General features: G+C 40.8%; 1 protein-coding gene across 3 annotated transcripts in view; it reads right to left on the bottom strand.

Annotated features, from left to right (window-relative positions):
• Nucleotides 1-23,786, bottom strand: part of LOC141409959 (uncharacterized) — a 248,235-nt gene that overhangs the window by 22,454 nt on the left and 201,995 nt on the right. The gene's annotated exons all lie outside the window — the stretch shown is intronic.

Consider the following 23,786-nt stretch of genomic DNA (forward strand, 5'->3'; position numbering starts at 1 on the left):
TTTTGAGTGCTCTGATGAATTGCAATAATTCAAACAGGATTTACTGCAAGGCCAGGTCTTGGGACATGTGGACACAGCTTACGGTAACTTGTACTAAAATGTATTTATCTCCTTTCTCCTCTCTTCATACTTGGCTTCTCCCCTTCCATATAAATTTCCTTTCAGGGGACTCAAAAAATTGGATTGAATCAAGATGCTTATGGGAGACCTTTTTTTTTTTTTTTTTTTAATATACGTGACTACAACAATGTGATCTGATCCTTTTTTTTTCTTTTTTTCACTTTCCATCTGGTTGTTTAGGTGAGAGGTAAATACAAACTTCTTCACTGTCTATGAACTAAAAGGGCACAAGACCCACACATACTAGGGAAGCCAAGTGAGTACAACAAGCAGGAATCAGTGAGATCCAAGAAGTGCAGCCCAGAAAAAAGCCGACCAGGACAAGGACAAGCAGAACCTGTGACTTGGTGTCTTCTTACCAAGGGGTTCATTGTCCCGAGCGAAGGATCCTAAACCCCCATGCTCAGGATTAGATTTGGTGACTAGTCTCTGAGATGCCCACAGCCAGAGCACCCCTGCCAGGCTGCCCCTTCTCACTCTGCAGAAGCTCTGACACTTTGTTAAGGGCTCCTGAGGCTCCCGACACTTTCCCAAGCGCACCAATGTTTATTTGGGTGTTTGGAAGGGCCAAGAGAGTGGTGACCTCCATTCTCTTCTTGTTCCACCATTCTCTGTGATTTTAGAGGCCTCACTCCTAGCACCTGAGGGATTCTGAGCATCTAAAAGAAAAGTATAGAAAAGAAAAAGTAGAGATATGATCAATTGCTGCTGAAAAATAAATAAATATTCCCCATTTCAGGAGCACAATGAAAGGATAAGAACTTGTAACTAGGCCAGAGATGAGGTTCAATCAAACTCATTATGTTCATGGCCCTGAGTGCCATAAGGAGGCATAGCAACAGAACACCTGGAGGAAAAACAATAGTCTTTGGATGGAAAGACCCAAAGGGCCCCTTAAATCTTTAATAAACTCAGTATGTAGATGACTCATATCTCTGAACAAGTCTCCTTCACCCTCCTGCCTGTCTAGCTCCTGGTTCTCAGGGATGACACACCCAGCGATGGTAAACAAAGTCACATGTCATATGACATTTGCTTTAGCTTACTCATGGATTAGTGGCAGTTTTCTTTCTTTTTCTTTTAATGCTCTGTGATTTCACCTTTCCCAGATTGCAGACTTTGTGTCTTTGTTGCCTGTCGTGGTTTAAAAACTTGACCGATGGCTGAAAATGAATCATAACATAAGATCCAAAGTGGAGTTGCATCATGGCTAGGAAGCTGGGAGTAAGTCGCAACATCAACGTGGATCTGAGTGTGGATCCAATGTCACCATTTGGACCATGAGAACTAGTTAGTTCAAGTTGATGACTTGGTATACCAGACTGACCAGCAAGTTTAGTCAAAAGGGTGGAACTAGTTGCCGCATGGAGATGCACAGATAAGTTTAGCTTCTGATGGGACCAACGTGCTTTCTTTTTCTCAAGTATAGAGACATCAGATCACCTTTACAGTAAAATGTTAAATGTCTATAGTAAGAAGGAAGAAGATTGAGGAGGAGAGTCTCCCTGTGTCCTATGATGTCTTTGTTAGTGTGAGTCTGAGTACTTGTCTACATGGGTGCAAAGGAATGGGGATGTAAGGGTTAGAAGGAAGACAGAACATGCTCCCTATTTCAGGGAGTCTAGGGTCAAAAGAAGTAAAACATTTACATGAAAAATTACTAACTAATGTTAATTATCATTGAGAGGCAGTAAAGAATTTTTCAGAAGGAAACATGTAATGCAGAAAGAAGAATCAAGTAAGATGGTATCTGGAAATCCTCTTCTGGAGCAAAGCCAAAGAAGGTATATAGTTTTATCTCTCATGGAATTGCCTGAGGCTTAACCTCCTGGTAGGTACGTGAGTCCACAAGTTCACGGGTGAACAAGCTCATTGCCAAATTATGCTGGGGCAAAATACAGCAGCCAGTTGCCCAACTGCCCCTCTTCCCTCAGCTCTACTCCTGTAATCACTAGACAGCACAAGGTGGGGACAGGAGCCTAAGAATCTTCATCTATAGGAGCTCTGTGCAGAGGCCTAATGCCACCCAAATAGGAGATCCAGTCCTGGGTGCAATTTGAGTCATATCTACGTACAAAACTTTACAACCTGATTATATTAGGGGAACTGGTACTCTGTTACAGAGCCATAATCCGGGCCAAGAAGATTCCTCGTCTTATAGGCTATTTTGAGTTTTTGAATCCAGTCCTTTCCTTTATTCCAAGCAGCACCATGAAGGCTATTTGAAAACCATGAGTTGGAAAAGAAGAAGGCTCTAGTTGAAACCTGAGAGATGGCATTTCAGGGAGGGATGAGGTTCAAAGGAATGAGAATCTAGGAAGTGACAGCAGGGCTCAGTGGAGCATGCCTGTAACCCCAACACTTTGGGAGGTTGAGGCAGACAGATCAGTTGAGGCCAGGAGTTTGAGACCAGCCTGGCTAACATGGTGAAATCCATTTCTACTAAAAATACAAAAATTATCTGCATGTGGTAGTGTGCACCTGTAGTCCCAGCTACTCCAGAGGCTGAGGCATGAAAATCACTTGAACCCAGAAGGGGGAGATTTCAGTGAATCAAGATCATACCACTGCACTCCAATCTGGGTGACAGAGCGAGATTCTGTCTCAACAAAAACAAACAAACAAACAAAAAATAATCTCAACCTAGAATGACAAAGAGAAGTCAGAGAAGAATGGCAAATCATGGAAACCAATAGTGCAGACAGGTGGAGGCAATATGAAGCGCTGACTGTTCCTATCACAATAACATAAAGGTCATTGGTTATAAATTTCCTTTGTCAGAGCAGTTTAAACAGAAAAGATAAAAGGCAGATCATTTTGGATCAAGTAATAGCTGGGGAATGAGAAAAAGGAAAATATGAGTGTGGATCACTTTATTTGAAGCCTACAGAGGGAGCTCATTTATGTGCTGGGAAGATGAAGCCATAGAAGATGGAAACTCCAGGGATAAGAGGGGAAATTAACAGAGCAAAGCCGTAGGAGATGGGATCCAGAAGGCCGGTGTGTGGACCATCCTTGGATGAAAGGAAGACTCCTTTGAGACAAGGGAGAAAGACACAGAAAAGCTTGTGGAGTATGAATGGAAATTTTAGGGAAATCATATCATTTAGCCTCATTTTTTCCCCGGTGAATTTGCAAGTAATATGATCCGTTAAGAGAATGGGAAGAAACCAATTAAGGACATGTGATGGAATTGCCAATTGTTGTTGAGGGACAGCTGAGACTGGAGACCCAAACTCAATAGTGGCACTCATCAGCAAGGCTAATTTATTTCCTATAAGTCACACTCCCTATTCTGGGTTCAAGAGCAAGACAGGCAGATGATTTGGTTAATTCTTAGTTGAGGTGTGGTCAGGCAGATGCAACTAAAGGACAATTTGGCAAAGGAACTGGGGATATGGGTGGGCATAGAAGAAGGGGTGGTTCATTGTGGCAGCCAAATCATTGTTGAGGACTCAGAACATCAGCAAATGGAAAATGAACCATTTTTGTGTTCTTGTGTTTCCATTTATCACCTTGCTATATTTACACAGGTTAGAACAGCTGTTGGAAAAAACTCTATAGCTGACTAAAATTTTAGAACCACCCCTTTTTGAGGAGTGCCTTATCAAGATATTTCTAGCTAAATTGGGTATATCAAACATGATGGGTGAGACTCGAGTTCAATGGTTTAACACAACAAAGGTTTATTTCTTGCTCATGCAAAGTCCAGGGCAGCTTGACTTCACTCAGGGATAGAAGTTGCTTCTATCTTGGGGCTCCATCGTCTCAACACACAGCCCCTGAAGGAGCAGAAAGGATGGACTAGGCACACTGATTTTTAACACCTCAAAGCAGATGTAGAGATGCAAGAATTTGTTCACATTCCCATGAGCTCAAACTCATCCCAAGACTTCAGATCAACTGCAAAGAAAACTGGGAAATGAAGGACAGTCCACAGGCATTCAGGGAGCATCAGTTGCCTCTATTAACCTGGGTCAACCACCAAGAATCCTCAACCTGCCCTGGTAAACACCATTCCAGGGAACTTGACTATTTTGTGGTGAGGAAGAAAAGGCTTGGAAAGTGAGAAGTAGAACATTACTTGGGACACATAGTGTCCACATAGCTCCAAAGCAAGCAGTTAAAAAGTAAAAAAGACTAGCCAAGCTCTAATTTTTAATTGAATTTGTGTAGGAAAACAAAGACAACAAGAAGAATGAAGAAGAGGAGGAAGAAGAGAGGGAGGAGCAGGAGGAGAAAGAGAAACGGAGAAGAGGAAGAAGGAGGAGAAAAAGAAGGACATGCACAAAAGCAACGAGGTCATTTCATCAAAGTCAAATTGTGCTATAATCATTTTTCCACCCTAAATTTGGCCAAACAAGTGGCTGCTCACAGGAAATGGGAACATAAATAAAGGTAAGGCACAACAGCAACTGGTCTAAACTTGCAGCCCTGAAGGTCACATGGGACGCAAACAGGCTGGAGTGAAGTTGGAGGAATAAATGTTGTACCCCAAGTTGCCCCCAGAGTTCTCAGGCCTCCTCTGGCTTTCTTCCTAGCTGGCTGTAACTCACCATTTCCGAAGCGCTGGACTATTGTTATTACCATTATTTAAAATGCTTTTCAAGACCAAGAGGTATGAACAGGCCTGTTCCACAAGCAGCCCCACTCTTTTGGGGAACGTGTTATTTCCTTTTAATTTGCTCACTCAGTCCTGAATAACTTTTCAGAGGGCTCCAGACACCGCAGTATGACAGCTAAACCAAGGCGCATCGGATGCGATGGAATTGCTCTACAAGCAACCTTGCCAAAGGCCCTTTTCGATGCACAAAGCTGGCTCTATCTTTGTATATTGAGGGAGCTAAATCAATGTTAAATGCTTGGCTCTTTTCACAGGACAATGACCAGGACCTAAGCTGCGTCCTTCCTTTTTGATTGACACTTGAAACGCAGCGCGGGAATCAGCCAGAGGCGCTGCTACAAGCCGAACCCTCTGCTGGGATAACCACTGGTGACATCTGCAGAAAGGCCGACAAAAGGCAGTTGAAAGCTGTGTTTGTTGCCTCCCCCCCTCAGATCTCCTCGCTTTCATGGAGCTCCTTCCTTGCTTTAATATTATGATTCAGCACCTGGCTTTTTTGAACCTTGCTTTAAACTTCAAAAGGCGAGGTGGTATTAACAAACATGAAACGAAAAAGTGGCGGTAGTTTGATTTACTGTTGTCGTCTTATCAAGGGTTTTTTTTTGTCACCAGCTGCCACTTTCTGTCATCTTTGGAGCCATTATCATTTCTCTAAAATCTAAAAGACTCCACTTAATAACAGCTTTGAATACAGGCAGGATCAGTAACATACACAGTTCTGGGGATGACAGGACCATCAAATGAAAAGAAAGATGTTGCCAAAAAAAAAAAAAAAAAATCCAAACCACACAAATAAGAGCTGTAGTACTTTCTAGTGACCTTGATTTCTGAATTAAACAAATCAAATCCAATTCTATTGTTCCTTTTGAATTCCAGTTTAGAGTTTCCTTGAGAAGTTCCTTTTTGTTGTTAGGACTAGTGGGGAGGAAAAAACCTCAAGCCACAACAAGGCTTTGCTACTGCAGAGAGAAGAGGAAGCTGCTGCTATCATGAAATGTTTGAAACGACCTCTGCTTGTGCCTCCGCTCAGCTAATTACCAGCTCACTTTCACTGACTTTCTAACACTTTGAGCACCCACTTGATGCTGACAGCCAGGCAAACACTGCAAACTCTCGCCAAGGAGAAGGCTGCTCCATGTTATGCTCTTTCCCAAGAACTAGCAGCTCTGGGCTTTCTCGCCAAACCCATAGGACATAAGAGGACTTTCTGTGTTCATGGAAGCTGGGTCCGCCATCCCACTGATGAATCCTGTAATCTGCTTGGAACCTCACACACATGAAGTTGGTCAAAGCCACAAGGAATCTTAGAGATTACCCAATCCAGTGATTTGGTTTCTCCCGAGGACTTTTGCAAAAATATTGATGCTTCCTTGAGCTCCTTCCCACATTGCTTGAATGCACAACTCACAGAGTGTGCTGCAGACACCTGTATTTTTAAAACTTCTCCTGATGATTCTGATTTCCAAAGAGGATTAAGATGAACCCTTACAGATGAGGTTTCTGAGAATCAGAGAATTTGAGTCACTTGTAGAAGGTTGCACAGCAAATATGTGGCAGAGCTGGACTGAGACTAAGTGACGGGAGCCCAGAACAATGCCCACATCTCCATGGTAGACCTACAGATGAAAGCTAGAGAGTGCCAACTGGATGGCACTTTTCACTATGGACTGGGCTGAGCATCTCTTTCCAAAGATGCCAGTCATAGTAACCCAAATTCTTGTTACTGCCTCACTTAGCTTTTTCTCATCTGCTTCCCCCCATTAAGTGAGTAAAACTCTTCATAAACTTTCAGATACCATTAGTGATGAGTTTCTTACATCCTCCTTCTTCCCGAGCCCCTTAGGACCTTGAGATATTATGCTAAAATGTGGAGGCAATAACTGCTGATCCTGGCAAACTTTTCAGAAGTAAAAAAATGGAAAAAAAGGTGAAGCTGCTCATTTTGAAGTTATCAAGTGCAAAACATTTCATTTGTGCCTTGCTCTGATGTGCCATCACTTTGAAATGAGCCAAACACACTTGATCATCTGTTTCTTCCTTTTGTAATCTATTAACCCAAACTTGCTGCTTTATTACACAGCATCATTGGATGTAGCATCAAAAATCTTATGTATTATAGCTCTTTTTACGAAGATGTTTGTACCAAATTAGCCATATCAATGATTGCTTAATAGCCTGGAGTTTCAACCCATGAACCCTAAGTGGTCTGCTTAAGGTGGTGGTTCCTGGACACCTCACAGACCTTTAAAAATAGGAAGCAGAGGTTTGGTCTCCAGATGAAGGAGAGTATCCTTGGAGATGTCCCTGGACCTGTTCTTGAAACACTGGGACTGTGACAGCTGCTAAAACAAACAAACAAACCAGAAAATAAACCCAAAACAAAATTATGAGATCTTTAGCCCAAAAGATCAGGTCAGTTTTGAAGATATAAAACAATACAGCAAAGGCCAATAGTTTATCTCCATGCCAACTTTTAATGAGTGTTAGTGATGTCTTGGAGGGCTGAATTACGAAGGATTTGGGACTCAATAGTAAAGCTATTATGAATGATTAGCAATGCCTGCCATAGATGGGGAGATATATACGTATGTAGCTTTAAGACCTGATAGAGTGGTCAAAATAAGTTTGGAGCTATCCATGGGTTTATAACCCAGTTTTCATTACTTACTAGCTATGTGCCTTGGAAAAATAATTTAGTTTTCTCATTGTAAAATGGGCATAACACCTTCTACTATGTTTTAAGATTTGAATGACACAATAAGTAGCAAGCCATCATCCCACTGTGTGCCATACGGTAGATGATGATCAATAAAATTGAAGCTTTTATTGCTATTATGGAGGGAATAAAACTATTTCCCTTTAGTTAAGACTTTATAGAATAGGTAAAGGAAGCCCTTGGCATCATTCTCTAGGGAATGAGATGCAAGAATTTTGAGCCAGGAAAAATGTTTCTACTTTTCTCCTTAGTCTGACAATTTAAAAAAGAAGGAAGGAAGTGAGGATGAGAATAAAGCTAGGGAGGGAAGAATAGACAGGAAAGAGGGAGAAAAGAAAGGTTCAGGGATGGAATAGGAGAGTGGTAGATGCAGCAGGAAGTTGGCGGGAGATGAACAGGACTGGGACAAAGTATCAGACATCTTGAAGTATAAAAAGATTTGTTTTTAGACTTTTTAAAAAGCCTTAGCCCCAGCATTCTGGTCAATAATAAAATTGTTCTATTTTGAATAAAAAGATGATTCTCCCCCATCTCCTTAGCCCCACTTCATAGTTGTTCCCTATTGTTAATATATACTTCCATATCTCTGTGGTCCCCACTGTCAAAAGGACAACATGAAAATGAAATTCTGTCACAGTACAGTGAGTAGATACCTTCTGACTAGAACTCAGAAGACACAGGTGTAATCTCCTGTGTAGCCATATACTGGCCAGGTTTCCTTGGATTAGTCATTCTGAGACTGTTTCTTCTTTCATAAAGTGGGGATAAGGAAATCTCATCTGCTAACTTTAAAGGTTATTAGAAGAACAGCTAAAAGATAATATGTATGAAACATCTTTGTCAACTGTATGTTTTGATGCATGTATGAATGGATGATGACAACTAGTCCAGGCTTCGCAGACATGGATCCACTTTTCTGGTGGGAATTTAGGAAAGAATGTTCTTCATTATTTCAGTGGCCCCTGGCCTCACAGCCTTCTAAAATATCTCCCCAAATCTTCTTCCTCAGTGATTTGAATTCTCATTGGAATTAGAGACTTATTCTTTTGAGTAACCAAATAACATCCTCAGGTATCCTCTTAAAGAAGTCTACAGTCTTATAAGAAGTAAGGCATTTACTTAGGAAGAACTGAGTTAGTCATTGGACTTCTTGAGAAACCAGAACAGATAAATGAGAATGAAAGGGAGATTTGATGGGGAGACAAAGAGAATGAAATAATTAAGCAATTAAGGGATACACTGACAACAGCTTCTGTCCTGGATCCACCACTTACTAACCTTATAACCTTGGTCAAGTTATTAGGTCTCCGCTGGCTTGTGTTTCCTTGTCTGTTTACTTACTCATTCATAAGTATTATCAAGCATCTTCTCTGTGTTAGGCCTTGTCCTAGGTAGTAAGAAAGTTAAATTCCTTGAATTTACGAACCTTGAATTTTACCAGGGTAGATAGAATACAGTAAATGGAGAAACATAGTAGAGTAAGTACTAAGAAAAAATAAGAAAACTGAAAGCTAACATAAAAATAACTAAGCATGTTAAAGAGAGAGTGAAAAAGGGGGAATAAGGTGGAGGAGGAAAGCTCTCCAAGGAGGTGCTGTTAATGAAAAGATGGAGTGAGCCAGGGGAAATTCTGAGAGAAGAGTATTCAGGAAAGGAAATACCAATGGAAAGTCTTTCTTAAATTTAAGGAATGAAAATGGAGTTCATAAGAAATGGTCAGACTTGAGATTGATTTTACAGGTGGAGCTGACAATACTTGTTGATGGATTAGATGTGGGGATGAGGGACAGAGAAGAGTCAAAGATAACTCTGATGATCTGGTTGACAGCAAGGTGGATAAGGAAGATGTGATTTATTGTGGGGAGGGGGTAAGAGTTCTGTTTTAGACATAATACATTTGTAAAATTTTTGTAACATTTTAAAAATCTGACAAATAGAGATAGTACCTCTCTACTAGTGGATGAGATAGTGTGTGGAAAGGGCCTATACGGGATCTGATGTGGAACAAGTGCTCAATACACTGTACTTCTATTGAACACTGAGCAGGAATGTCAAACCAAGCTGTGGGGTGGAACTGATCCTTGTACAGTCAAGAAACTACACAATAATGAGGGATTGGAGCCAGAACACCAGTAGAATGGAACCAAGCATAAGCAGGAGAAGCAAGAGAGGACTGAAGACATGGTTTGAATGCTTCACATTCTGCATTCAGTCCACCCAGTGGGGCATGGTGGAAACCAAGAAGCTATTTACAAGAGGTTATCAGATCCAATAGTCCATTCTGTACAAAGATTGGTTTCTATTTTTCTTCTTGAACTGACTGACCTAACAGCACATTGCAGGTCATGAAGACATTGCCTTGGCCCAAGATGCTGAAATGATCTTTACCACCAAACAACTCACTCCATACTGAAGATGCAGCCTAGGGTATGTGCTTGCTCTAAGCAGTGGCAAAACACATCTTACCAAAAGACAAATGGTTTTTGTTCTTCTGTGGTGCAGTAAATCTATGCCAAAAATTTTATTTGTCAATCAGGCATACAAACTAGTAATGTTAGAAGTCACTGCTTATCATCTACTTAGATGAATATCAAAGGCCACTGCCTTCTAGGTCTACCAGCAAGATCTGCTAAACATGACCTATTTTCTATCATGTGTTTCTTCTAAGTATGAAAAAAGCAAAACCAACCAAAAACAAAACCACAGAAATTCCATTCCTTCCCCCGACTCCCTCCTCACACCCCGAGCACACATTTATCAGTTCCATGCAGCAGCTGTGATGGAAATGAGAACTACAGGAAACTTCAGAGTTAATCATGCCAAATGGTGACAAATACTCAGGAGAGGGCAATTCTGGTCACTCATCTGACACCATGCAGATGGCCCAAGCTACAAAATCTCTCTTAACATTCCTGGGTCTGACCCCCAAACCAATCTGCTAAGAAACCCTCAGAGCTTGGGGATGTAGGTACTTTGGCCTCAGCTGGACAGTTGAGGAGCATGAATTTGGAATACAAAGTTGTATGGATAATCTCTAAGCTTTCCACTCTCTGTGTAAGACATAATAACTAATTCCTCAGTTTCACACACACACATGAAGTTTCTTTGATGAGAGTAGATACTAAAGCCTTCTGCATCTCAGAAAGCTTTCCAGAGCAGAGGGGAAAAAGGTGGCAAGGGTGGACAGCACATTTTTTGTGGAAAACTAGGGCTCAAGGCTCGGCGAGGCTCCTGACAGCCACTTGGACTTTGCCCTAGACCCAGTGAGAAGGAGCCATGAGAAATGAGGTAAAATGATGACCAAGAGTGGAATTCAGTTGAATTAATTTACTTGGGAAAAGAAAGGTTGGAATTTAGTCAGTAGAGATTGTGTAGTTTTTCCCTTTGGTTGCACACCAACTATTAATTATGTCTGTCTTCTCTTCTAGACAGTAAGGGCCTAAAAGGGCCAGGACAGTGTCTATTTCGTTCAGCCACCCTAACTCCAGCACCTGGGATACTTCTTGGCACATTCTAATTTGATGTGAAATATTTGTTTAATTAATGAACATATTTGTACATGATGGCACAGCCTCTGAAAGAGTTTAGTATTATAGAATTATTGATAAATAATCTGAGCTACTTCATAAGCTGTCAAGGTATCACAGTTTGAATCAAAAGTCCTATGCCTGGGTTTAACAACTGTAACTCAGATGATCTGTCCTGACATGTAGCTATGTAACCATGTGAGCACACAGCCCATATGCCTGGTCAGCCCTTCCTAATCTTAGATAAATTTGTTCACAAAGTCACACAAGCTTTGGAAAATCATTCTGACTCACGTGATGGGATAAAAATGCATCTCTTAAAACGATAAGGTACTCTATCAAGTCTACTTGATAGTACAATGTGACCAATTGCTTGTTAAGTCATACATCTACTAGAACAGTGACAAGAAAGCAATGACAAGAAACATGAGAAAAAGATTCATGATAACATTGTCACAAATTTGCCTAATGCCATCCGTATTCGCTTCTGACATCATTCTGTACTGGAGACTTTTGAACAAGTCAAATGCTTAAATAGGCTTTTGCTACTTGTGACTATTAAATAAATGTTGTGTTAAAGGCCAGGAAAAATGATTTTCTCTTAAATTAACCACTTTCAATGGTTTGTAATGAAAGAGGAACTTGGTGATATGGATAATCCAAAGCACTATAGTCTAAAAGTTCTAGAAGGGATTTCTTCTTTAAGCATCCAGCCAAATCACTTTCCTTGGGATACAGAGCTGACTGAGGAGGAGAGTTTCAGGTAAGGGGTGAACCGACCCAGCATTCCAAAGTCAGCACAGATTCTTTCCATAACAGTGCCCCAAGTGGATAATAGGTGGAGGTAGAGTGGGGGTACTGGTAGCTATAAACTACCTTCCAAGTTGCTTGTACCTGATTCTCATTTACCCCAAATGCCTACTTCTAAATATTTACTTCAGCTTTTAATCTATCCTATGGTCACTTGATCAGTTGGATGATCTTTGACTTGAGAGAGCCTACAGTCAGTAGTATGTATGACTTTCTCTTTATCATCATTGGTGAGTAGGACATAGGAAGACAGAGTTAGAGGCACAATAGAGTAGACATAGTCCTTGTTCTTAGGGAACATGCACTCAGAAAAATGTATAATATTTTGTGTGCAACAGGAAATGTTAAATTTAGAAGAGTTATCAACATCAGCCTAGGTAAAAAGAAGAAGGAAAGAAAGAAGTACTTTATAACTCCATAACTATTTTGAGAGGAAGAGGCATTGGGGACTGCAGGGAGAGAAAGAGACAAAAAGAGAAGAAAGAGAGAAAACGTTTTGCCATATCATTCACTATCCAGGGCTCATCCACGAAACATGAATACTCTGCCATCCGGAGAACAGAGAGCTGTGAAGAGTGGCTTCTGAGTCACCATCACTGAAGTGGAAATATTTGTACAAGTTCAAAGGCACCACAGACCTTGGCAATCATGTGCCCTAGTGAATGTCAAGACATAAGATGACATCACTACAAACTGACAAACCTGAGGAGTATCTTCTATTTGGAATAAGGAAGCTCTGGGGATAAATCAAGCCTCATTCCTTCTTTTAAATCGTGTTTTCATCCGGGTGTGTCTCTAACCCCATGGCCCATGATGATACATCATCTGTCTAATTTAACACATTGTGAGCTCTGCAGAGAGAAACTGTAGTTTCTGTGATAATTGTAAGGTGATGAAACACTTTACCAAAGTGGCAATTGGCTCTTCAGTAAAGGAGAAATAGGAGCTTCTGTATGAAAACAGACTAAAAAGATTAGGATCCCTCAGTAGGGAAAGTCAAGGACTTGGAGAACCATGGTAGCAAATCTATGAAATATAAGAATCTGGGTAGAACAATGTTATACCCATTCAATAATCCCAGGAATACTTGGCTCATTGTCTTTCACAGAAGCATGAAGTAGCTTTTTCAGGACAAAGAAAAAAAAAAAGGCTAAATGAAAGCCAGAACTAGAAATTCTAAGAAGTGATACAGGCTGAGAATATAAATAAATAGGAAAATAGTTTGAATAACTCTTATAGAATTTTTTAAAGGGAAGTTAGGATAGTCAGCCTTATGTTCCTTACCTATAAAGGGAAGCTCTTGGGCAGAAAAGTGACATAATTATTTGCTAACAAACTCGTTGTATTCCAGACACCAACAAAACATTAGGTTCAATGATTTACAGTAAATCTAACAAACATATGTAAGTATGTTTGTTAATACCTGTGCTAGGTATTATTTCTAAACAACCATTGGTCTATTCCATTGGGAGAAATTTCTTCTATTCTTATGGGAATTTCAATAGTCTGATCCATTCAGTAATGAAAATATAAGACTGCAAAGGAAACAAGGTGGGAGGTAAAGAGGAAGGAAGGAATAGTGTCAAGGATTACTGCTGTCCTAATGTACCTGGAAATGAAATTATTACTGTAAGTTTGCAATAGTATTTCACTTTTATGAATAGCTTTATGATTGTAAGCTTACTCTAGCTTCATAACATCCCTATGAGGTTTGATGGCAGGCATATAACCCCACCTCACAGATGAGGAATCAGATCAAGGGTAGTTAGTTATTCTCAAGGTTACCTAATGAATGATGTTCAAGCCAGGTCCCAGTCTTCATTTGCTTGTTGGCATTACCTACCAAACTGTTGGCCAACCCTGACTTTAATACTTCCCTGTGCACAGGATCCAAGATGGCTCTGCTGTCTAATAACTGCACATAGTACGCCATGTTCAGGCAAAGTGCAGTGGCATTTTGATGGACCTATGAGATGCATTGAAGCTGTTAGGAACAGTTGAGAGATCACAGGCAAGATCACCTGTTTTGGCCACTAACTCTTCAATTCCCCAATACTGTGCCCCTGGCCCTCCCACCCTTTCCTCCTGCTCTACCGCCCATGGTGCATCTCAAAGAACATTCACACATACAAAAGAGAATCACAGAGCCGTATGAAGAAGGCTCAGGCAAGTCCAAAACTCCAGGGTATGTAACCGTTTTGAACATGCACTTTTGATAGTCTCTCCAGTTTAATTGGAAGAGTGCGATTTAGAAGCAAGCAAAGTCATGTGAACATAGCACTGGAACTCAAAATGAGTATGGACCTTCTCTCTATTCCTTCTCTTCCTGTCGGTCACTGTCACCTGGTCTACAGGCAGGCCAGCTCTCATCTCAGCTGGCCAGCTCTACCTGAAGTATAAGTAAGTCTGACAAAAACCCAGGTTAAAGCTTCAAATGCAAGTTTACCTTCCCAGAGCTCTCCCTCCTCCTTTTAAATTGAGACATTTGTTTAAACCCATTCTTCCCTCAAATGGATAGAGACACTATGGGCTCTTATTCGGATGCTAGGAAAATGACAGTATTCTGTGGACTTTTAGATTATGGAGTTTTCTCTCCCACAATTACATGGGTGAGTGGCATAAGAAATAATGAAAAATGCATATGAATATTATAGCACAGTACTCATTGAAAACAAAGAGACAAAGTCCAGAGTCAATACTGTAAAGCATTACTTTCAACTTACATATAGCCTAAAAGAGCAACATTTTCACAGCAACTCAGAGGTTCATTTGGGACTGACTTACTCAAGGAACCCCCACCCCAGCAACAACCACCCCCACTCTTCACATAAAGGTCATCTGGCCTCTGCCACCTCAGCACTCCCAATATTTTTGCATCCTGAACAGCCAGCCCCACTGTCTGACCAGGTAGCAGTCTTATTGCTATGCCCTTAATGGACTTGGTTGTCATTTGTTGATGAGAAATAAAATAGCAAAAACAACAGCATATAAAGAAACAAAGTTTTCCCCAGAGAGCAAATGGGATTCCACCAGGACCCCCAGTCTCCATATCATCTTTCCCTCCTCCAAGAGAGACCAATTCCCAATCTCTTCCCAGGGAATTACAGGTTCAGTCATGGCATTGGTGAGCCTTTTAGAATGGCATGCCCAAAGTAGTAATTTTGTAATCTACCGTAGCTGAAGTAAGTATAGACCTGGACTTGCCCCAGCCTCCTTCTCTCTCCTCCATCCAGCACTGGGTCCTCACGTAGGTGAAAATACTTTGCATATAAACAAACTCCTCTCAAAGACACCTCAACCTTGACATTTCTTTCTCCTTTTCCAAACTTGCTTCCTTTTAAAACACCTCGCGCCTGCCATGCTCCCACATGAGGCCCAATTATCAGAATAATAATTAACAGGCTCTCATTATTTAGGATCAAACAATGCCCCCTTAATGAAGCAAGCCAAGAATAGCCAATGTGATCCCTTAAAACAGGGCGTGAGTTTTCCTTACACCTTGGGGCGTCTAATCCACCGAAACCATTAGGCACCGAGCTGCCCATAACGGCCTGGATAACATTGAGTCAAGGACAGTTAATGGATGCCAGAGCACAGACCAAAGTGCTCCAAGCATGTCAGTCAAGACTAACCGGAGGCAAAAACATCAAAATGCAGGTTGGAGTTTTGACATTCCTGCAGGCTCTGAACGCCTCGCCAGTAAATTTTTAAAGTCAATATCCCCCTTATGCTCATGAACACTTTTCTGTCTGATGAGTAGGACTAATGTGGATCTGATTGAACTGTGACTAAAGTAGGACTTTAAAGGCAGCTTTGAATGTGTGTGGGGTGGAAAGGGTTTTTTTGTGTGTGTGTTTTGTGTGTGTGTGTTTTCTTTTTTTTCCCAGAAATGTCTGTGATAATAACGAAGACAGTGTACACAGATTATCACAGGCTGTGTCTTTCGACTTCAAGGTTATGTGATTAGAAAATTAGCAAAGCGACGAGATTAGAAAAACCGCAGAACATTTTGAAAGAAAGCTTTTTTACAAATTATCTGTGTGCTGGATTTACACAGAATCTGATAGATGGATCTTCTAATGTTTGGAAATGGATAAATGCAACAATGCAAATAGGAAAAACTGGCTTTGGAGCCTACTCCTGGCAGAAGTTCAAAACCCATATTAAGTATTCTAATTCGCTCAAAGTCTGTTACTTATATTTTTTTTAAAATTGCCACACGCATACAAAAACAAAATATAACCATTCTATAAACATAAAGGTAGAAACAACAATGAGATTGCTGTTTCTCATAATGTGTGACTTTTCCCCAGATTTGGAATAAAACCTTCTCCTCTCTGCCCTTTCTCTTCTCAGATGCTGAGAATGCTAATTAGAAGGACAGGTATCAGGAAGCCCACACAGAGACGGGTTTGGGATTTTGTCAGCATTGGGCAGGTGGCTTAAGGTGAGATAGCCATTTTGGAGTCACAGCCTTACTCCTCCTTTAATGAAGGGAAAAATTAAATTTTCCTATATCAAAACCTAGACTTGTCTAAATAAAATTTCCATTAAAAAAAATCACTCCATTTGCATGTCCGATGACAAGGAGGGATTTCTAAAAATGTATAAGCAGAAAGATCTGTAAGTAAAAACAAAAGTGTAGAGGCTCACCTGTGTCTGACGAGAGCTTCCCAGGGCTGTTTCAGCACTTGGAAGATGGAGTAGTATTGTCTTGCCTGGGGAGAATAGATCTATAAGCCCCCAAAGTGCCCACATCCATGTTTAAAGGCATAAGTGACAGTCAAGCCATAGTGACCTTTAACCTATTTAATTAGAAGCTTTCGTAGGCAGCATCTTGACATTCTTAGGACTCAGCTCATTGCCAGTTGATTTAGGCCTTCCAAATGTTAAAATATAAATAGATCATAAGTGCACGTCCAGGTCAGACTTGGATCTTCCAAACCTCTAATGGTGATGTCAGCAAGATTTGACAATAAGGACTTCCCATTTAAGTTTAGGGATGTCCCAAAGCACATGAGTTGTCCTTAGTAGCTGATGTATCAAATCAATTAGTTGGACCATCATCTAAATTTCTGTGCTCATTTTGATATTCAACTCAATATATGTGTGTATGTTTTAGCTACCATCTACCTATTGATCTCTCCGTATAGCTATCCATCCTGTACTCAGTTGATCACAATGCTTGCATAATTCAAAGCTGTGAGAGTTTATTGAACACCTACCCTATGCCAGCTCTTTGTTAGACATTCTGGAATAGGACTTCATAACCTAGGGCTGTGGAATTCTTCTGAGAGGTCTATGAACAGAGTTCAGGGTGTGAATCCACTGTGTCTGTGTGCAAAAGTTTGTATATTTATGTTCCTTTTGCTACAGAAAAAGCCCATAGCCTTCATAGCACTGTTGGGGGTTACATATGTCAGGACCCTAAATGAATAGATGCTTTCTCTAAGGTATGTGCTTGGGAAACGATGCTTAATGTGAGAGTGTCACAGATTTTTAAAAAATTATTACTGAACACTAGCTAATTTTGTCCCAGAAAATAGGTAATTCAAGGGTGAATTTCTGGCTCCAACAAAATCACTCCAAAAGTGATTTAGTGGTTTCCATGGTTTTATTCTGTTGTTTCTGTTTTGTTTTATTTTGTTTGAGGAGAACCTTGCTCAGACCCTGGAATAGTAGAGTATCCACATCTTTCCCAAACGTCCACCATGAAAATTCCTTTTCTCATTTTACTCCTCCACTACCTTTATTTTTCTCTCCTTAGTCTTGTGCTTACGCCCCAAATTCTCCATCCTGCCGGTTTCCTCTCTTAGCTTCTCTCGTTCTCTCTCAGTTCTTTTCCTCTGCCCTTGGCTGCAAACCTGCTCTGTAATTCACAACACAGCAGCTATCATTGGCTGGGAGAGCCAGGCTCCTTGGTTTTAGACAGCCCTGGAACAAGGCAGTGACTTTGGTCTCTGGGTTCCTCAATAGACTATACAACAAAGGTGTGGTGAAAGAAGGTGTCTTCTAAGAAGTTCACATTACGGCCTGTAGTAAAAGAAAGTGGTGATATTGTTACAGCCACCAGTTTCTTCCCATTGTCTTCCTTGTCAAAAACATGCCCCCTCCAAAGGGATGGGATGCGTTTCAGTACAATTTGAGAATGTTCAGTAACTCAATATTATCTTCATTTCCCTTCTTGTTTCATGTTACTTTCTGATCCTTGAGTTCTCCCAAGTTCACAGCGGTCCATGACATTACGGTGACTCGCTAACTTTCCCATTATACTTACAGTCAATGGGAGAACAATAGATTGTGTTATTCTGTATCTTGCTTCCCTGTCACTCAGTGTTTTATCTCTGTTGATACCCCGGTACCAGACACAGAAACCAAAGTAGGTTGTCTTGTCTTCAGTGAATCTTGAATGCCTTTTGTTCAGAGAGGCGTTTTGTATTCATCAGTCAACTGAGGACTCATCCCGAAGAAGCCCTCAGTCAGCACACAGCCCCAAGAGAAAAAGGGATACTTGGTTTGTGAAATATTCATAGCAAAAGGTACCTCAATCATGTTCACCTTTTGGCCCCATGAGTCTGAAAGTATCACAACAGTCACAGGCGAATCTTGTAGACGTGAACATTTCCTAGATGAAACAATGTGCCATGTCTCATATCCACTTTTGATATTAAACCCATTCACACAGGCACATTTATCTTTCTACTCGATCTGCCAACACGGCTGTGTCAAACAGCTGTAATAAAAGTCCAAAGGTGAAATGATAGTGATCAAAGTTTAACCCAATTTCTTTCCCTTCTTCTCTGAAAGAGGAACTAGATAGCTTTTCTTCCCCACCCTCTCGCCCCCATGCACTGTATCTTTAAACGTCTCCCTCCTGGTGCTTAGAGACAGTCCTGAGGCCAAATTAAATGGCATGTTGTTTATGTTTCTGGAGAATAAAATCTTACCAGATCAATGAACGCATGTCCAAACAGAAAGTAACTGAAGAATATAATGACTGTTAATTGGATACAATCAGTTGATGACTACTCAGTGTCAAATTCAACCAGAAAACAGTCAACAGAATCCATGGCAATTCACAGAAATAGAGGGAAAATAAAAGACAAGAGGAAGAAACCATAAAACATCACTTTCAATGTGTCTTACACCCTCAGACTTCCTGATAAAATAAGAATTAAACACTCAGGATTCCAATCTCGATTTACAACAAACTACTCTCTTATAATTTGAAGTAAACTGTTTCATGTAGATCTAGATTTCTGTGTCAAAGAGGACATCTTTCCTCTGGTAAAGAATACAGGTTAACTAAAAGAAGAAAAAAATGTAGCAAATGAACCCTGTGTTCATCATAGCTAACTTTTACTGGGCTGAGGTGGTAACTACTTTTATTTAGTGCCTATTGTATTGCACCAGATATCTCACATGCAAATGTAGGAAGGTTCAAAGGAAGTCCCAGAAAGTTATTCACAGATCTAACTTTCGTGTACACTATCAAATACTACTGTCTACAGGCAAAATATCCAAATAGACTTTGGCCAAGTCTATCCTCTGCACGGGAAGTCCTTAAGAAAGGGTTTGGTAGAACTTTCCAGTGCCTATGGAAAGGAAAAGCATTTACATGAAGAATGGCAAAGAGGGATCAACTTCAACAATTACTTGGCTAGATCCTAGTTGCTGGCTTGATTATGAGATTTAGAACTATTCTAAGGCTGTGCCTAGACTCAGAAGAAAAATACAAAAAACTTCTGCAGTGAGCAAGGTATAGAACCACGATGGAAAACCAGGTAGGCTCTTGTCATTCTGAGTCATTTGACCCAAGTGCTCTTGGTTTCTGAATCTTTAAAATCTCAGAACACAAGAAACGCTGAAAAGGATTACAAAGCAGTTGACTTTGTTGGAAAATCGAGATACTAATTTCCTATTAGGCACCTAGACCTCTCAAGAGAGAAGGCCTCTGCCAATCTAATGAATAAATAAAATACAAATAAAGCTTCACATTCAAGCCCAGGTGCCCCAGGGAGATAGTCTCTTGGAATTCAGTAATCAAGATGCCTGAAACTCTGTGCTAGACCCATCAGGGAGACTGGGCTGCAACTGTGCCCGGGCTCCTGGTGCCTATCAGAAGCAAATCTGGCCCCAAAGAAAGCAAATAATTAAGCAGGTCATTAGGAAGCCCGTAAAAGTACGGATGTGCAGCTACGCCCTGCCGTTAACTTCAAAAGGTGACCAAACGGCAGAGATTCTTAGCAGCAGAGGAAAAAGCAATGGAAAAAGTGAAGTCACATGACACCCAAGGGCTGCCCGAGTGGGAGTTTATTCCACAACAATCTGCTTCAGCCCAAGCAGGCCAAGTGGCTTCCCCATCTGCTTGGTCTGTACTCTTAGAAGTCACCCAGGTCTAGGCTAACTATTGCAGAGGTGTGCTCTACCGCATAGCTATAGCAGGGGCTGGAGGCTCATAGGTTACCCCCAGGTGGCCAGTATACCTGGGAGTTCTAGAGCTTGCCCCTGCCCCGGCCTTAGCTGTGGCTGAACTGTGAAGCGTGCCTGTTCCTTTCCTTCCTCCAGGGCCCTTCCCACTTACATGCCCAGTGACCTCAAATTGCCCAGTGTCTTGTTTGGGCAGAAGAGGAGAAGCTATTAAACTCAATCAGATTTAAATCAAAATGACTCAAATATCCTGTACAGGTTCACTTGAAATTTCAGCAGTTCTGCAGAAAGAGGGCAATATTTAATGATAGAATTTTGGGTGAAGCGTGTCCTATGTGGGGGCAATGTCTTAGAGTCCTACAAAGATTTCTTTGCTTATCCCCAAATCATATTTCCTATTCAGGCAAAGGTAAAGCCATTTCTATTCACCCTAAGGTAATACAGACCCACAGCTCCAAGTCAGTGCCAAATTCCTTAGGCTTAAAATGGACTCTCATGGCTGGAGCATATTGGTCCCAGGGGATTCTCTGGTCCCTCCCAATTCTAATCTGACCCCAACTAGTTTGGAGATGGTGAGAAAGAGTTTGAAATGCCAATAACGGAGAATTAATTTGGCTGGGGTAAGGTTACTCTAAGTGTTCATTTGGGAAAGTAGTCAGAATATTTTCATTAATTCTTCCTTCCTTCTGTCCGCCCTCCTGTCATCAATTGGAAATAACATTTCATTGGGTACAGTTTTTCATTTTAAGAAGACCTGTGTTCTCTTCCGGAATTTATTTATCTAGCAGAGCCCTGATGTGATGTAATTTTGAGGAAAGACAACACTGAGTTGATGTAATTATTTCTTAATATTTAAAAGCTCCCTTGGTTAATGTGCTTTTGGGGACAAGCTGTTAAATCATTAGGGATGGTGTTTGTGGCCTTTTTCTAAGCAGCAACTAATGTTGACTTGAGCCATTGGGCCTAGAGATCATCCTGACCTGAGCTTCCCATTACCATGCTGGGAATGGGCTGGACGCTGGCTAACAGGTCTTATTACTAAACTATATTTGATGAATGTGATGATAGTTAAAATTTTCTACTTAAAAAAAGAAAACTATAGGAAATTTCCCTCTCAAACTTTATGGTATGCTGTGGGAGCTGAGTAAAGGAAAGGAAAGTTCTGGAAGCAGGAATCTGCAAATGACTCAAGGGCCCCTTCAGCTGTGCTCATTTGTCTTGAGGAAATAAATGCACACTGAAAGAGAGAGCAGTCTGAGACAGAAGAACAGGATAAAAATCATTCTGTTGTGGTTCCAGAAAACAGAGCCAGGGGTAGGTAAGCCATGACGGACACAGTGAGAGGAGCTTCCGCTCCACTGAAGGATGCCTTGTCTAATAGGCAGGTATCTTAGTCAGCTCAGGCTGCCATAACAAAATACCATAGACTGAGTGGCTGAAATGACATTCTTCTTTTCCCTCAAAGTTCTAGGAATTTAAGGTACCAGCGTGTCAGGCCCTGGTAAGCACCCTCTTTTTGTCTTATAGATACCTACCTTGTCACTGTGTCGTCACATGCAGAAAAAAAGGAAGCTCTGCTGTCTCTTCCTCTTCTTCTAAAGACATTAATCCCAGCTTTGGGGGCTCCATCCTCATGACCTCCTCTAAACCTAATAACTTCTCAAAGGCCCCAACTCCTAAGACCATCACATAGTGGGTTAGGGTTTCAACATATGAATTTGGCAGGATAGGGGTGAGGGGAAACAAACATTTAGTCCATCACAGCAGGACTACTAAAAACCAGAATGAGGCACTCCTGCAATAAGGAATTCCACATCATTGGTGGTGTTCGAGAAGAGGCAGAAAGACCACAGTTACAGCTCTCCTAGAAGAAATTCACATATTGAATAAGATGTTGAAGTGACTTGCTTCCACGTTCCCTTGCTAAGATGAGGCTCGTTTAATTATTCTGTGATTTAATGTGGAAGTGGAAAGATAGGAGCCAAGGATTTGGGGCAAGTTGTTGGTGGAAGGATCACTACCATGGATGACATTCATGGTCAGGAATATTGGTTAGGTTGGACAAATCTGTTGTTAGGAATGGGAATCACCTAGGAAGAAAAGAGCATAATTTCATATGTCTAAGTCACAACCTCACTGCGCTGTCCCATAAGTAGGACTCCTAGTCACCTGTAAGGAAAGAACAATTCTCCTATGACTAACATGAATGAAGAATAGAAGAGCCACAAGCCTGGAAGTGATGGTATCCTTGTCATAAGTCATCGCTGTTTCTTAGCAGACATTAAACAATCTCATATTCTTCATTTTTTCTTTTATTTTTAAATCTAAGAGCATCAAAATTACTTAAAAACTTCAGTATCTACTATGGTGTGAGGTGTTTGCAACCTTTATTACCGTTTTTATTTATTTAGCTTCTCATTTTGATTAGAGTTGAGCTATTTCTTTCCACACCAGTGATATTGAACCTCAGTTGAACAGACATGGTGGTTTCATGAAATGCACATTGAAAGCCATCTGAGAAAAGAAGGCAAGTTCAGCTTGGCTTTCATTGCATGTGGCTCTTTTCTTTTTCAGGTTTGGGATCTCTGCAGCCTCAGCCTCCACTCCCTTGTCCTGAGGAGCTAAGGTGAAGTGCAGAGGGACTTTTGCTGAGCTGGACCTCTCTTCATCACCTGGCTTTTCTCTGTTGGAGTTGCTGTCATTTTGTCATCTTAGTGACATCTAAATGCAGCCCCATCTGCATGGACTGGTGACATTGACATGCTTACGATATTCTTCCGAGAGGTCAAATCATATTCAAGGGGAAAAAAAAGCAGCCTCACTCTTAAAGAAGTATGCACATACTCTCACATATGAAACACATTTTTAAAATTTCAGTTTATCTTCCCTTTTTCTCGTCTCTAAGACACAACTGCAATTCTATTTCCTTTTCTATGTAGTGTTTTCAAGGAAATCTTGATTGATTTCCTTGGAAATCATAATATGATTACTTGGAGACATGTAAATGTATAGTAATATATATGTTGTAAATTAAACATACGTAAATACATATGAAGAAAGAAAAAAGAACAAAATGAAATTCAATAGGAATAACTTGTTTTGTAAAGAAAAAGAAAATGAGACGGGTAGGTGGATTAATGTGCACTTGGGATTTGTTAAGGCTATCATTGTATGAGACAGTCTTCTTTGAGCTGGTCCTTTGGGAAGAGAAAGGAACAACTTGGAGAGAAGAGGTAGCTGGCTAAAGGTCAAATGGCACTGTCTTACCAAAAAGAAGGTGTACACAGAAGACAACTGCCCAGTAGATTACTTATCCTGAATTCAGTTTCCAAAAAAGGACAAGGTATGTGCTATTTGTATACTCAGTTATTTTTTTCAGTCATTGCCATGTCACAACCTGGGAATTTGATTAAAGAATAAGTAAAGGTATGGATGCTGCCCATGACAATGGTGTAAACTGTGAAGAAGGACCTGCTATGCCTCTTTAACATTTCTAAGAAGCATAAATAAGCAAGTGAATGTGAGGAACAAGCTATGTGTCAACTGTAGAAGAATCTCT

The sequence above is a fragment of the Macaca fascicularis genome, chromosome 1, assembly GCF_037993035.2.
Source record: "Macaca fascicularis isolate 582-1 chromosome 1, T2T-MFA8v1.1".
NCBI classification, from domain to species: Eukaryota; Metazoa; Chordata; class Mammalia; order Primates; family Cercopithecidae; genus Macaca; species Macaca fascicularis.